Source organism: Microtus pennsylvanicus, chromosome 12, assembly GCF_037038515.1.
Source record: "Microtus pennsylvanicus isolate mMicPen1 chromosome 12, mMicPen1.hap1, whole genome shotgun sequence".
NCBI classification, from domain to species: Eukaryota; Metazoa; Chordata; class Mammalia; order Rodentia; family Cricetidae; genus Microtus; species Microtus pennsylvanicus.
The window spans coordinates 76,538,773-76,550,288 of NC_134590.1; positions in this window are offsets into that span (position 1 = coordinate 76,538,773).

Consider the following 11,516-nt stretch of genomic DNA (forward strand, 5'->3'; position numbering starts at 1 on the left):
TCTTCTCAGTGTTTGTCTCTTTGAAGAAATATTTCCATTGGGGGGACACAGTGAAAGGAACACTGGCCTTGGACGCATGGAGTTTTGATTATAGGCTCAATGCCCAGTAGTGTTCATGATTGTGGTCAATTAATTCAACCCTGATGAACCTCAATTCTCTCATAAATAAAATGAAGATAATACTGCCACTACTGTCTGAACTGATAGAATTATAGAAAAATTCTATGAGCTCTGGGACACAGTCTGCACCTCTCAGGTCTCCTTCCTGTTCCACAGACAATCCCTCAGCAGCTCCCAAACCTGTTCTCAAGCACGTAAAGAAAAGGCCTTTAGGTAAGATGCTGCACAGCGCATAAGCACATGGAGCCAGCAGCTCTCCTGTACATGCATCCATGAACAGAGTGTTTTCTGCCTCATAACATGGACAATTTCTATTCCTCTCATTATGAATACACTGGCCTCGAGCCAACAGACTCCACAGGCATCACGCGTTATTACCGTTAGGCCCTGTAGCAGCTGTAGGTATAAATTTTATTCATTACTATGAGGATCATATCAGGAAAATCATAAAACTAGAGGGCTAGACTCTGGTCTACTGTAGAGGAGTACCACTAACAGATGTCTTCGGGGTTTGCAGTGAACATTAAACAAAACAGTTCATGACAAGAGGCTAGCATGGGTCCCAATTCTAAGTACAACTAAAATTACTTTCCTTTTTCTAGTCTGTCAATATTTCTGTCCTTTTCTATATAGATATCATTAAGGGAAAAAAAGCCAAAAGCCAAATGAAATTCAAATGCACTAATCAAATATCTTCCTTATTTTATAGACAGTTTAACTTAGCAGGTTAGACCAAGACTGTGTGGCTATCCTGTGCTGCTCCTCCTGTCTTTTCATGTAGTGAGGTCACAAGTGCACAAACTCACTTAGGCTAGGAGCGGTGCACTGGGGCGTCTGAGCCGATGTGCTATGTTTGTGTACAGCAGACTGCCATCTGGACAGACCAGAGAAGAAATGGTTTCTGGGAAAGAAGAAAGGGCTTCCTCGAGATGCAAGCTCTATCTTCTTCTACTCTATGTGCTCTCAGTCAGGAGTTCCCTGAAGAGAGCCAGAGATCCTCTCCCAGCATGGGAATACTCCTCTGTTATGCTATCAATAAGATGATAAAGGGTCACCCATAAGAAATGATGGACTGTTTTATTCTCCTTGTAAAAATAATAGAAAAATATTATCATTTAAGGAAACAATCAGAGACAACTATCTACAAGAGACTGTAGGGCAAGCTGATAGTAAAGAATGAATCCTATTTTTTTTTAAAGTATATGTATTTGTGCAGCATCCAGATCAAGCATGTAGGGTATGTTCCAGAATGTACTTTGGTAGATGCCTGACACAGCAGATAATACTGAGCCCTACCCACAGCAGGCCTTCAGCAGCACGTCCTGCAGCATTGCCATGCAGCGGCTGTGAATCCGTGCTTCAAGTTTCACACCCTGGGATCCCCTTGGCGTGCCTACTCGTTCCTTTCAGAGCCATTTTTAAGCAAGACAAAGGTATCCTCCTGAACACAAAGCCTGGACTATCAAGACAGTGCTTCTCATCTGTGAGCTGACTGCTGAGAAGGTGGACAGTGTATACTGTATGGGTACCTTGAACCAAGGAAGAATTCATTCCCTGGGCAACAGTTTACCATGACACTTGAAACAACTTAAAAAAATAGGCAATTTAAAACTTACTTATTTACTAACAAAATTAACTAATATTTAGTTTTAGAACATTCTACTTCAAATTTTCAAGTCACAGTTGACACAGTAACTGTACTATTAAAAAGACAAAACTGTGGAAAGGGGAGGACTCCAGTAGCCACTTCCAGGTTTACTCTGTTATCGTTTGTGATGTCTTTGTCATTCTAAAGAAGGCTACTTTTGTGTCTAATATGAAGGAACTTTTTTAAATGACTTCAAGAGGGTTCCTAAAATTGGTTTCAGACCCAACCAAATCAGATTCCACCACGGCACTGGTGGCATATACCAAGGCCTTGCAAGAGTCTTGAGAAGAGTCTTAGGGTGGGATTTTCTTCCCGCATTCCCAAAGTCCTGACCTACAGTTCCCAAGCACAGCTTGCTGCCAGGAGAGCATTGTAATGTGATTACTGGTATCGCAGAAATGCTTAGGTATATACCATTTTCATTTTCTGAAACCGGGAGAAGTCTTTTGCATGCAAATCTTATCTGTGCAGTGTGGGTCCCTCTAAAGGACTGGCTAGCAGTCTTGTGTAACATAATCACCCTCATCAAGCATTTATCAACAACCTCAGACTCCACTCACCACTTCGCTAGCAGTTGAGAGCTGTCTTCTCCTGCTGGAACATATTACTTCTTTAGTCCCATCCATTTTCCTGAGCTCTACCCACACTCTCCCTCCCTGATAAACATCTCCTAGATCCCAACCACGCACATCTCTCCCTTAGCCATGCTCCCATTAGCCTGTGTCTGTGCAACAGGGGTGACTGTGACCTTTCTCCTCATTCCTGTCTGTCCCCATGCCACGGTTTCTGCAGACAACAAACCCTGCACAATGGTTTCCACTTCAAATAATCTTTCATCATTTATTTAACTTGAGAGAGTAAAGGAGAAGCTATTTTACTATTATTTACCTTGAGAGGTTAAGAGAGCTAGAGTTCCAGGCAGATCGACTGCATTTTGGTTTGTTGATGTTTACTTATTTGGATTTTAGAACCCTGGAAGAGGAGAAACTCAAAGACTGACAGCTCCTTTCCTGGGATGGTACAATGAAGAGTGGTAGTCAGAGCCATCTCCCTTTACATCAAGACCCAAGTTCCCGGATAGATGGTAAAGGGATCTGTCCACATCTGACTGGGTGGAAGATTTGCGCAGGTTATAAAAAGCTAGCTAGGCCTCCATGGACCATCTGAGAGCCACCACTGTTGCTTCCCTCTCAACCTTGAAACCAGGAGGCTGGCGTATCCCATCTCTCCCTGACCCCTACCACCAAAGCAGAGAAGGGACTTGGTCTGAGCTCTGAGTTATGTCCAAAGATCTAGATCCAGGGCAAGAAGAAGATGAGACTTTATGATTTGGAGTAAAGATGTCTTATTTATGTCTGCATTTAACCAGGAACGAGTGGCAGGCTCACCTCCTTCCACTTGTACCAAGCTTGGTGGCGGCACAAGCTAAAGCACCGTATCCCCTTCCCCACATAAAGAGTGCTGAGAGGAGCTGACCGCTTCTTTACCTTGCCAAAAACACCTTCTGGATTCCTTGAGTCTGTGTTTTCTCTGCCCCTCACAAGCATGGGTCAAGGGCAGGACCAAAGTCAACATAGTTTATATTCCCTACAGGATCCCTTGAGGGGCATGCTTAATTAGAAACGCAGAGAGAAAATTAAGGAGTTAGATGGGATTTTCCCACTAGTGTCCCAACGTTCTATCAAAAGAGTAGAATTTTTTAATCAACCGATCCATTATTTTATTTATTTTGTTAATATGTGAAAAGCCATGAGACTCTGATTAAGTAAAATCCAAAGTAGGTCTCAAACAATAAATTTTCAGCTCCTTCTCAGGATTTATTTTTACTCGTGTGTTTGTGAACATATGAGTGTGCACTATGTGTGTGTCCTTGGAGGTCAGAAGAGGGCATAGGATCCCCTGGGTCTGGAATAAGTGCTGGGAGAGGAACTCCAGTCTTCTGAAAGAACAGACAGCACTCTCAACTGCTGAGCCATTAGTGAAGTTCCTTCATTGTTTTCTTATTGTAAGGATAATTCATGCAAGAATTTAAACTTAGAAAATTATGAGAAAGTTTAAATAAAATATTGACGCACCTGCCAGGAGCCGACGTTCTCTCTGCATGAGAACACAGCCAGCACACAGCATCTGACTCAGCTGGTGACACCCAGCCTAATGCTGTAGGAGAGAGCAAAGTCGGAAAGGTGTGTCTCCTGCTGCTAGGAACCTAGGAACGCACCTCAGAGCTTGTCTTCACCACGGCTCAGTTTCCGTCCCTCTGGGTTGTTTCCCAAAGTACCTAGGAAATTCAAGGACAGCGCCACCTGATGCTTCGTCTACCTTATGCTTCCTCAAGTGCTTTCCTTTTCTTTTAAAAAAATTTTAAGAATTTTATGACAGACCCTCTGTGTGTGTGTGTGTGTGTGTGTGTGTGTGTACATGTGCGAGTACCACAACACACATGTGATGATGTAGAAGTCAGTCTTTCCTTCCACCCTGTGGATCCCAGGGATTGAAGGTCAGTCACTCACTCGTGCTCGGTGCCTGGTACCTTCACCTGCTGAGCTGCCGTCTCCCTTCTCCGCTTTCAAACGTTCTTTAGCTACAGGGCCTTAGAAATGGAACAGTTTTGAGTTTTCATGTTTTGTTTTCTGGGATCTATTCAACACAATTTTCAAACGTTCAAAATAGTGATAGCAAACGCTTAGTCTAATCCTATCATTGCCTTTACTCGGGTCACAAACACCAGGCAGAATACCTACTCAGAACAATGAAGAGCTCTCAGAAGTAACATTGCAAAGGAAATGGTGGTGAGAATTCTGGGCCTCCTTTGTTAGTGATCTCCTTTGTAACCCAATTGGTGTTTCTTGTTCTCACTCCTCCCCCACCCCCGGCCTTCTGATGCCTTTGCCTCACTGCTAACCCTAACGCTGCCCTCAAGGTGACCACCAGAATGGTAGGTTTAACTTGGCTCACTTATTTACATTTTTAGTTGCAAATAAAGCCTACAGTTCTTTCTAAGGGGCTCTAATTGTGTCTAATTGACCAGGATGCTTTTGAGTCTCTCTATTCCCAAACATTCTACAGATTTTCTGAAGGCTAACTTTCTTCTTAACTGTATACACTCCAGATTCTTTCCAGCCCTTTGAACCTATATCAGACAAGGCTCTGCTCATTTCTTCCAAATTCTCCCATCCCTCCCATGCCTTTCCCTTACATCTCTGTGTCATGGCTCTCACTGCCTGATCACACTGTTCACTGTGTTCTTGGCCTGTGACAGTCACACTGGTACCAGTTCTTAAATCATTTTGGTCTATATTTTGTGGCATAAGATTAGAGGAGAAAATATAGAATATTAACTTGGGAAATCAGAGTAATCAATGGATGGAATGTGAAATAGAATCAATGAAACATCATGAAGAAATGGACAGAAAAGTAAGTGGGGTTTTGTGTCTGAATTTCCAGAAGGAACTCATAGTCAGGATCGGACGTCAGAGAGCTGTCGTAGAATAGAAAGACTGGAAAAGTATCCACTGAATAATGTCATTAAAAAGGTACTAGACCGAAGCAGAGGAAGCTGTCTCACTGAGAAGTTGTGCTGGCCAGGAGCTAGGTGATGCTGGACGCCAACTGCACATAATGGAAGACGCTTAGATTTTAGAATCACCCAGGCTTGCCCAGAAGCCCCTTCTGGCACTCACTAGCTCTCTGATCTCAGACTAGCAGCAACTCAGAAGCTAAAAGCCCTCCTCTTGTCCAGATGTCACCTGCACTGAAGGGTAAATGCGAGCATGGCAGTGTTGGCATCTGTCTCATTCCCCTCCTCAACCCATTCCTCTCCTCAACTGTGATGTAGGGATAAGTCCCGCCCCTTAGGGGGCGTGTTCGCCTGGGGCTAATGTTTACCTATAAATCTGGCAAGCATGCTCTCAGCGCTTGCTTCTGCTTTCCTGATCTCCGCAGGAACGGTGGTTCTGTAAGTCTATTTCTCCATTAAAGCTGTATATATATATATTTACAATCTGTCTGCATTCGTTTACGCCGTTACATTTTGGCGCCCAACGTGGGACTCGAACCCATGACCCTGAGATTAAGAGTCTCATGCTCTACCGACTGAGCTAGCAGGGCATTCTGCCACCCAGCTCCCACCACCGGCTAGCTTTACCCAAAATAACAACACACAAATTGTATTCTTTTAAACACTGCTTGGCCCATTAGCTCTAGCCCTTACTGGCTAATTCTGATATCCCGATCAACCCATCTCTAACAAACTGTGTAACACCGGTCTTACCGGGAAAGATTCAGCATGTCTGACCTGGCGGCTTGCTTCATTGCATGAGTCTGCCCGGGAGAAGGGAGCATGGCCTCTCTGAGTTCACTTCCTCTTCCTCCCAGCATTCTGTTCTGTTTACTCCACCCACCTATGTTCTAACCAATAAAATGGGCCAAGGCAGTTTATTTTTTAACCAATGACCTTCCTCCATCACCGTGATCCCTCCATTATAGCTGCTCGGTGCAATATTCTTTCTCAGATGTCACAGCACTGGCCATCCTGAGGAGACTTCTGGGGGGGGGGGGACGTTCTCTGTTGGCCATAGCAATAAGTCTCAGAGTTGGGAGCTCTCAGCTGCAAACCTCAGAACTTTCCAGTTATAGAACGGATCAGCTCAGTGTGAGGTTCAGGAGGGCACTGCCAGCCTCTGAGAGATTATCTGTGCTCTGCTTCCTCCTTTTCATCCTTATCACCCCGCCACCACTCCACTGCACCTAACTGTGTAGCCTTACATCTTACGCCCCTGTAGCCCCTGTGTTATCTTCTCCAATAGTTCCTCTCTTCCTTCTCTGCCCCTACAAGGACCTGTCTCTCATTCAATATCTTGTCAGCTTCTCCCTTCACACCTTGGAGGTTTATGTATCCTCAAGACTTTATAGCTTCCATGCAGAAAATACCCAGGCTCACATCTCAAATCCTGTTCCTCTTTGAGAAATATAAATTACTGTCACACACACACACACACACACACACACACACACACACACACATACACACACAATTTCTTCTTAACCCCATTCTTATCCCGAGAAGAATACACCCCCAGATCTTCAATTAAGACCCATGGCCTGGCACTACTGAAATGCCACTTGGGATCCATATTGAGCTAGCAGGTCTATTTCATTCTCTGTTTGCTGGTTCTAATAGAGAATTGTGTGACAGAGGCAGAAGGCCCAGCTTCCCATTGCCCCCTGAGCATGTCTCTGGATTGGTGGGGACCTGGACTCAGGTCAAAATGAGATTCATGGTTGCAATGCAGAAAAGAATTCAGGGTTAGCCAGTTTAAAATGCAGAGTTAGAATGAATAAAGATGTCTTAGTATCAGCTTTAGTGTGAGCATTACTATAAAGAGGGATGCTCAGAAGAGAGGAAAACACACTCAGAATGATATGATCCTCTCTGAGAGTGGCAGGGTAAGATATACCCACATGCAGGTATGAGCTTCGAAGGGAAGTCTCGGCTCAATGTCTGTTACAGCATATAGGATGTTGGGGGAGGGTGAAGATACTGTCTTCAAGATGGGCTAAGAAACGCCATGAGATTAGCTGGTGCTTCCCTGGGGCTACCCGGCATGGCTACAGCTGAGAAGTCTAGCTCACAAGGGTACAGGAAGGCGGAACATCTTTACTATCACAGACGATGTTAACAGTTTTGGTTGAGATACTCAGAAAATGACTGGAAAAAAGAGGGTGACCGACCCAAGGTCATATACATTCAAACCTCAAGCCCAGCAGGCGTGTTGTGAGCTTAAGATAAAACATATGGATACACAAAAGGGATAAAGTCCGTGCTCTCTGGGCAGCCTTTGTAGCCAATGCTGTGCTGACTTCTTGCTGCTCTGATGGTGAGAGACTCAGTAAGATCCCGGAGTGAGCAGCCTTTCTCATGTCCCCCAGATTGCCTTGTCTCTCTATGCTTGCTGACACCCACACCTGTCCCTTTGGAGGTACGCTTGCTCTTTCTGTGGAGCAACAAGAAGAAGGAAGTGAGCAGAAGGGAAAGGGACAGGGCAAAGACTGAGAAGGAAAAGAATGACCAGAAGGGACTTGGGGGAGAAAGGAAGAAACATAAGTTTAAGGTGAGTCAACCTTGGGGCAGGTACACAACAAGGTAACTTTTAAAATTCCACTTGTTACCAGAAAACGTCAGCTTGGAGGACCAGGAAATCTGCTGTTTAAGACAGTGTCTCCTAAAAATGACAGGGACACTTCATTCGTAATACCTCAACAATGTGACAGTTAAATAAGACCCCAAAACAGATGCACCAATAGACAGCTAATACGATAGTGGAAAATCTTACAGGCTTTCTTACCCCTAGGCAAAAGACTATAGGCAACCAAGGAATACAGGGAAAGAATGAGTGTTCTCCAAAGAAGAGCCCCTAATTAGTTATCCAGTACCAAGTAATCAGCCCTGAATAAGTAACACTGAGCAGAATCTGTTTATACATTTAGATGTGAGTGTGTGTGTGTGTGTGTGTGTGTGTGTATCTGTGTGTGTATAACAGTAATACAAAAGGTCATGATTTCAAGAGTAAGTAGGGGAATGGGTGCATGGGAGGGGCTGGATTTAGGAAGAGGAAAGGGGAAATGATGTGATTATATTTTAATAAAAAATAAAATTAAGTAAGGGTCAGGCGGTGGTGACACATGCCTTTAATCCCAGCACTTGGGAGGCAGAGGCAAGCAGATCTCTCAGTCTGAGGCCAGCCTCTTCTGCAAAATGAGTTCCAGGAGAGCCAAGATTGTTACACAGAGAAATCCTGTTAAAAAAAAATAAGCAAAACAAAAAAATTCTCTGGGGAAATATATGAAAATGAGTAAGTATTTAAAAGATGCACGACCCATGTTTTTTGATATCTTTACCTCAGCAAAATGGCAGTGTGCTTGTTATAATAATATATGAATAGGCACATACAGTGCCTTCTAAGGTGCCCAACCAATGCTGATGTTTCTTTGAATGTATTTCTTAATGACAGCTCAGCATGTCACCGACATCTTCATGTTGGGGCACATTGTGACGCAACAATACACTGATAAAAATTGGCATTTTCAAATATCCAGTTTTTAGTCTTCCAGTCTATGAATGCAATGATCCCCATATTAAGTTTTAGTAAATTTTTAAAAAGTCTTAGTCTTGATGACCTCACCACTCCTCCTCCTGACACCCCTCAGCTACTACCACCCTCCCACGCCCCCCACCCCGCCCCCAGGTCTCCTACTCACCTTTTCCTCTTTGCTCTCATCTAGCCTTGGACTCCAATTGCTGCTGCCATTTCCTTCTGGGTGTGAGCTACCCATGAATGCTTGCTTGACCTACCAGATGACACAGTTGTATAGAGAATTCCCTACAAGCCAGCCATCAGCTATCTTTAACTCCTCGGTTCCAGGGGAGGCTCTTGAACTAACCTCCCCACCCCCTTCCTGTAGGCTAGAATGCTGGCTGACTTGATCTAGCTAGTGTAGGTCTTACACAGGCAACCACAGCTGTTGTAAGTTTATAACTGCTGCAGCCCTGTCCTGTCCAGAAAACTGTTACTAAATTTAACACTGCTACTAAGCTCTGCTCTTAGGAGAGAAAAAAAAAAAAAAAAAAAAAAAAAAAAAAAAAAAAAAAAAAAAAACCTCCAATAGGTCGATGGTGCCCTCTTCTGATTAAGGGCGACATTGTTTCAACACAACACAATGACAATGTTTAGCCTAGACGACAGGTTCAGAACTTTTCTAAGGGAGCATGAACTCTAAAATGACAAGGAATTTTAGCCAGCAATGAAAGAGCAAGATCTTGAAGCAGAACCCCCAGATGAACCCCGCTTACTAGCTTGCTTTTCATGCCTTGCTCAGTTTGCTTTCTTCCACAACCCAGGACCACAGGGATGACATGGCCTACAACCGACCCGGCCTGTCCACATGGATTCTATGATCAAGAAAATGCTGCCACAGATTTGCCCACAGTCTGAGTGGGGCAATTCTTCATCTGAGATTTGAGATTCCTCGTGATCCTAGAGAAGATAAATAAGAAGGTGAACCCAAAGAAAAACATACAGGCATCCTCCTGAATATTAACCTTCATCAGGCGATGAAAGGAGACAAAGACAGAGACCCACATTGGAGCACTGGACTGAAATCTCAAGGTCCAAATCAGGAGCAGAAGGAGAGAGAGCACGAGCAAGGAACTCAGGACCACGAGGGGTGCACCCACACACTGAGAGAATGGGGATGTTCTATCAGGAACTCACCAAGGCCAGCTGGCCTGGGTCTGAAAAAACATGGGATAAAACCAGACTCGCTGAACATAGCAGACAATGAGGACTACTGAGAATTCAAGAACAATGGCAATGGGTTTTTGATCCTACTGCACATACTGGCTTTGTGGGAGCCTAGACAGTTTGGATGCTCACCTTACTAGACCTGGATGGAGGTGGGTGGTCCTTAGACTCCCCACAGGGCAGGGAACCCTGATTGAGGGAGGGGGACTTGATTGGGGGAGTGGAAGGGAAATGAGAGGCAGTGGCGGGGAGGAGGCAGAAATCTGAAAGAAAGAAAGAAAGAAAGAAAGAAAGAAAGAAAGAAAGAAAGAAAGAAAGATAGATTTGAGATTCCTTCTTCCAAGGTGTCAAACTGACAAAAACTCCCCAGCACACACATTTCCTCTGGGATGTGGTTTGGATCCAATTTATGTTCTCTTTCTGAGAGTAGCTCTCTTCCCTGGGCTCTCACCCCAAGCTAAGTTCCTCTCAATGAATCTCCGGTTTATCTCAGACATTAACTGGAAGTGTGGACAGTAACTTACACTAGGTAATCAACTCTTCAATTGTGTCTTCTTGGTTGAGTCAAGGTTTCTGGAATCCATAACAAGATATATTGAGAGTTTCCCTATGAGACCATTGCATGCCTTGGGGTGTCCCCAGTGATGCTCTCTGACAAAGTTAGGCTGAACAAGCTCTTGGCTTCAGCATCTTTATAATCAGAGACTTAGAAATTGTTCAAACTAAAGTAGTAAGGTTGAAATAAGAAGACGAAGTTATAGAGAAATGCAGAACTAGATGAAGGATTGGCAAAGGGGTAAACGCTGGATGCTAGCAAACAAAGGCTGTGGAGACAAAAACAAAATGTTCAGGTAACTTAATAACCACAGAAGCAGAAAAGTTTACGATTCCATAGCAAATAGCAGTCTCAGTAGTCCTCGATATTCACTATAGTTTTTGCGAGACGCACTGCATTGAGAGTCAAGCTTCCTCTCAAATGTTTACTATAAAGAAACCAAGTGACGGAGTAACACGATCTTATCATCTAAACATTTAAATAGCCACCTGTCCAAGAAAAAAAATAAACACTACGTGAACTTCTTATTTTTCAGTGACCTTAACCACGTCAGCACGTCCGGGAGGTGGATAAGGGAGCGCCTCCGGGAAAGCGGGAGACTAGGCGAGCGGGAACCTAGGTGAGCGGGAACCTAGGCCAGCGGACCCTTGGCCGCCGGCAGCCAAGTCTAGCTACCAAAACACACTGGCACTGGGAGTCCCGCCCTTCTAGAGTTCCGTCCACGCAGTGGCTGTCACTCAGAGGGGCCTCTGGACCTTGTAGTCAACAGCCGCCTTTCTTTTCTTCTCTTTCGGGGGGGGGGGGGGGGGGGTATGAAACCCAGGAAAAACTACGAAGCCCAGAAGGCACCGCGCACCCCGAGTGGGAGGAGCGGAGGGCGAGAGGGCGGGAC